The sequence below is a fragment of the Apium graveolens genome, chromosome 8 (genome assembly GCF_009905375.1).
Source record: "Apium graveolens cultivar Ventura chromosome 8, ASM990537v1, whole genome shotgun sequence".
NCBI lineage: Eukaryota > Viridiplantae > Streptophyta > Magnoliopsida > Apiales > Apiaceae > Apium > Apium graveolens.
The window spans coordinates 6,339,404-6,345,403 of NC_133654.1; positions in this window are offsets into that span (position 1 = coordinate 6,339,404).

Genomic DNA, 6,000 nt, shown 5'->3' on the forward strand with positions numbered 1-6,000 from the left:
CATAAACCTGCCCACGACAAGTAACCAAGTTGTGTGTTTTACCGTTAACCATAAGCCAGACTATGCATTTTACCAAGTATAACCGGTACATGTACATAACTGGTACATATACATAATTGTGCATTTTACATGGTACACTTTACCAAGTACGAAGTTAAAATAGCATAAAGGATATAAAATATAATAACAAACCTTGAAAATCCTTTAGAACCAGCACCAATATTGTGAGCTATAATTCTTGAATCAACCTGGACAACTTTCAGTTCATCTTTAGGTAAAGATATTATCCTTTCAAGAACCAGTCCTCCACCAACATCACCTTCTAATGAAAGAGACTCCACCTTTTAAGTTAATTTTATGTCCCTGACTAAACTTCAGTACTTGGAGGTCATGTGATGTGGAGAAGGCATAGAGAGTAAAAGTGGAAATAAGTAGATAAGATGCTTTTTTTTGTAGATCATGACATAGAAACATCAGCCAAGATGTGTGTACAAGTGTGTCTCACAATGTTATTAATTTGTGATTTATAATAACTAGTTGTTCAGTGAAAAATGAAAATATTATTAATTTGTGATTTCTCCACCTCCTTAGGCAAATATTGCAGATCAGGAATCTATTATATCCAAAATTATAATGTTACACCAATTATTAACCCCCACTGAGATGTTTGATTGACCAAGATGATTCTGCACATGTTTCCTGAAAGATCAAAATCGTAAAAACCTATCCCGTAGATAATCTAATAATTGCAGAACTTCATCTCAGCAAGAGATATAACAAAGGGAAGGAGGGAATCAACCAGTCACAAAATAGATACTAGTACCAAGTGGAAGACAGAGGAAGAAATACCAGGGATAAATGAAGAAGGATGCATAATTAGTATGTTACACATTCAAAAAAAAGAAAGAGAATGCAATTAGTCAAGAATATTTTATCCCTTTTAGTTGTAACACGTCATTATCTAGGATTCAAAATAAATATTAAAAAAAAATAAACTCTTTTCTTTTTGTGTAGAACGAAAAAAGTGATATGTGTAATATTTTATGTTGCAAAGTAACTATGACATTTCAATCTCAACTTGACATAAATATAATGTTAGTCTTTTTTTCTTGTTTATATATTCTTACAATGTCAGCTAAGGTTTACCAGATACTCAAAGAATTATAATTTGGTCCAACAACATAGCTTACTAGCATCACTCATCACTAAGAAAACCAACACCATCAACTCAGTTTTGACAGCATTAACATTTACTCTAGGATTCAATGGATTTCACATCTAACAATATAATCAACAGACACAATATGACAGAAGATATTCCTAAAATTTAGTAGGGAAGATATATGTGCAGTTAAATATTTATAATTGGTAATAATTATAGAGAACGTCAAACAAATTTCCTGACCTTTTCAAGCAAATTTGTCAGGTATTGGATCTCATTCTTCTTCACTTTTGACAAAGAGCGAGCTACATCTCCAACATTGGTCCTGACACAAAGTCGTTATCTTCCTCAGTACCATATAGATGGCTGACAAATGTACATCTTTACAGAGCTTACTATACATTAATTTAACATGTATGCATTTTATCATTTTATAGCTATGATGTTCCCTTGATATAAGTTCTCAGAAGCCATAACTTGTCCCTTAAGATGACATTAGTAGTATGTTTGAGGAACAATTATTTACTTAATAAATTAGTAAATTATAATTAATTGCATAAAAATCAAATATTTATAATAAAAATCAAATCTTTATGTTAAAAATCAAGAAAAAAGGGGTCTTACATCAAGAAACTTGAGCAATTCCTTAGTTGAAAAGGGGGGTTTAAGCAGCTTGTTCCCCACATCTGTAAGCTCCTCTTCTAGCTCTTCTACAGATATGCAAGGGGGGAGAGTAATAGTAGGTGACGAGGCCATTTTATCAGCAAAACAAGACACCCAAGAAACCCTTGTCGGAATTAAGATTTAGAGATACGAGGTAAGAACAGAACAAGAAGAGAACTAATGTACCTCAAATTGAAGCCCCAAACATCCTACAAACTCAAGACAAAGATGAAATCCAAGAGTGAAAATAATAACAAACCATACCTCAAATTGAAGCCCCAATCGATCGAAAAATCACAAATCTTGAAGAACCCTCTTTAATTCAAGCCCCAATCAAAAAAAATTAATTAGAGAAGCTAGAGAATCTTCAACTCCAGTTAGAGAAGCCCCTAATTGGAACCCCCAATCGAAACCCCAAAATCTTGAAATGTGAAATCAACAATTTGAAAATCCCAAATATTCAAAAGGAGAGTTTTAGTTTTGTGAGTTTGAAACGTGAGTGTAAGAATTTGAGTTTGAGATTTAGTTCTTTCCTTTTGTTAAAATCCTCAGCACAGGCGGCAAAATTGCCGCTTCTCAATTTTCAAGCCTCAATCCCTAATTTTTAACCCATCCCAACTATTTTTTGTCAGGCGGCCCAAGTATTTTGGCTAAAATTTATATTATTAATTTTTTTAATATATTTGTTTTTTAACATTTAATTATGAAAAATAAATTAATTCATAAATTTGTTGTACTACACCAGTGACTTATTAATTTTTAGAACTTTGAAATTTTAATTCCACCGCATATTCATTTGTTGCATATAATAATTTATGTATTTGATATCTTTGGAATAAATATATTATTTTTGATTTTATAATAAAATTTTATTTACTTTTCAAATTATCATTAAATTTATTATTTTATAAAAATATTATTATCAACTTTAAAATCATATTATTAACTTTTCAAATTATCATTAATATATATTTCAATTATTAATTCATTTCTATGTAAATAATTAGTTAGTTAAATTAAAAGAAATAAAAATCCATCTTTATATTATGCTATGGTAACACATTATAACTATACGACAACATCAAAAAAGAAGGGTTGCGATAGACATTTGTTTTTAAGGACACTATAACGTTTTTCTTTGCAACGCCAAGAGAAAGGGTTGCAGTAGGCCATTTATGGCGTAGTGTTGGTATAGGAATGTTCAGCTCAGGAATAGGTAGGATTTCCAAGTCTAGTGGTTCATCCTTAGGAATGATTGGTTCATCATGAAAATTTACCTCAGGATTGGCCTTGATTTCAGCTTGCTCCATTATGGACAAGGTTGGTTGATTTGTAGTTGTAGACTAGGTTGGCTTAGGTTCTTTCTATTCTTCTTCAACTACCAGCTTTCTCTTTCCTTTCTATACCCCCTTTCCTGATTTCTGCTTTGGTTCCTCCAGCTTCTCAGTTTCAGTTATTGCGGTGGGCTTCTCAAATTCTGATTTGGTGGTAAGCTTTTCAGCTTGCTTCTTAGCTTCTAAGGCATCCTGCCTTTTCTGATTCTTGAGTTTCAATTTTTCTTCTTTCTTGGCTTCTCCAAATTGAGGATGTCCAGCTATCACACAAATCAGTTTGCCATTTATGTAGATTTTAACAATTCTTTTCTTCAAGATTGAGTCTCTTGGATATTTATGATTGGCAATGGAGTGACCAAGCAGCTTCCTTTCATCAGGTTGAGGAGTTGCATAGACTAGGTCCAAAGGATTCTTGTCAGAATGTTTAGATGAATGATTCTTGGGCTTCAAGATCACAAAGGCCTTTTGATGTCTTCTAGCTGAGGTCTGACCTCTCTCCATATTTCTCAAGCTCATTTCACTTATTGGAATTTGTCTCAATTGTATGAAGTGCTTCACAAATTTGTCTTGATTTTCAATTGGACCAAAAACCTTTTCAATTTTCTCATCAATTTTCTCCATTTGTTCTTTCAGCTTGAGTTCAGCTGATTCCATGTTGATCAAGTCAATATTGTCTAGTACCGGTGGCTTTGAGAAAGTAATGGCTGGAACAATTACTTTGCTGACTTGAATGTACACATCCTTCTCCCCCCTACTAACTTGGACAATTGCATCTTTCTTCCCCTTTTTGTTATCATCAAGTTGAGCAGGGTTGGAAGTTTGAGCAGCCACTAGTTGCTATAGCAGATGAGTTTGAGTTTCTTGATTGGAAAGAAATTGAGCAACTGAATTCTCCACTTTTGTCAGCCTTGAACCCAAGTTCTCAACTTTCCAATTCAAGTCATGTTCTTTTCTGAGATTCTGATTTAAGTAGGTCATGGTAGAATCAGGCAGTTTGGCATCCAATATCTTAAAGATATTCTCCTTGACTTGCTCAATCTCATGCTTCAGTTCACACTACAAGAAATTTGTAATCAGACAACGGTTAAAAAAAACCGTCGTCCTAAAAAATCATACAACGGTGAATTGATTTTGCAGAAAAAACAGTTGTGTGAGCTCCAGAACAAACAACGGAAATCCATCTTTTTTAAACTATTGTACAAGTTATATCCTCTCATCGAGTCAGACAATGGTTTTTTAAATATAGTGTTGTTGTAGATCTTTAACACAACAATTACAAACTGTTGTTACTATGTTAACATATAGGATATAAGATAACAGTTTTGACATTACATTGTGTAATTCAGACAACGGTTTTTCAGAAAGGTTGTCATCTAAACCATCAAACAACGGGATGAAAACAGTTTTCTGAGGAATTTCAATAGGAACCACGTATTGAGGTGGCAGCACGTGATATGTGGTAAATCATTCACAAGGATTATTGAGGTGGCGAAATGAGAGCCCTTCATTGAAATGAGATTTGATATCGGCCGTTAGATCGAAAAATATCTGATATTATTATACAACAGTTTTATGTTAAAACAAAAGTGTTGTCTTAGTTGGTCTCATACAAGCTTTTAAATATTACGTTGTGTAATTCACACAACAGTTTTTAGAAGGGTTGTCTTAGAAACCTTCATATAACGAAATAAAAAAGTTGTCTGAAATAGTTATTTTATAATTTCGATGGGCACCACTTGATGAGGTGGCACCCCATGATAGGCTGTAACCATGTTACTCGGATTGCTGAAGTGTCGGAATGACAGCCCTTGATTGAAATGAGATTATATATTAGCTGTTAGATTGCAAAAAGATGATATGCTTACACAACAGTTTTATAATAAAAAAAGCGTTGTCTTAGTTTATCTTTACACAATGGTGTTTCAAGGAAACCATTGTAAAAGTATTATTGTATAAAATGAGATTCCCGGTTAACAAGTTAAATTTTTAAAATAATTTTTTCGAAGATCCAACCGTACGGATGCCAAGATATATCAATTTTAGTCATATAAAAAAATTATTAAAAAATTAAAATTCATCTTGCGTCAGGATTAGAAAAATCTAGTAAAAGTACCGCTCCCGGCAACGAGACTCGTTCCTAATTTACAAGATTATTGTTTAAAATGTTTTTTTCGACGATCCAACCGTACGGATGTTAAGATATATCAATTTTAGTTATATGAAAAAAATATTAAAAAATTAAAATTCATCTTGCATGTCAAGATTAGAAAAATCTAGTAAAAGTACCACTCCTAACAATGAGACTCGTTCCTGATTTACAAGATTAATTTTTAAAATGATTTTTTCGACGATCCAACCGTACGGATGTTAAGATATATCAATTTTAGTCATATGAAAAAAATATTAATAAATTTGAAATTCATCTTGCATGTAAAGATTAGAAAAATCTAGTAAAAGTACCACTCTCAACAACGAGACTCGTTCCCGATTTGAAATATTAATTTTTAAAATGATTTTTTCGATGATCCAACCGTACAGATATTAATATATATCAATTTTAGTCATATGAAAAAATTATTAAAAAATTTAAAATTTATCTTGCATGTCAGGATTAGAAAATTCTAGTAAAAGTACCTCTCCCGACAACGAAACTCGTTCCTGATTTACAAGATTAATTTGTAAAATGATTTTTTTGACGATCCAACCGTATAGATGTTAAGATATATCAATTTTAGTCATATAAAAAAATTATTAAAAAATTTGAATTTCATCTTGCATGTAAGGATTAGAAAAATCCAGTAAAAGTACCACTCCCGACAACGAGACTCGTTCCTAATTTGA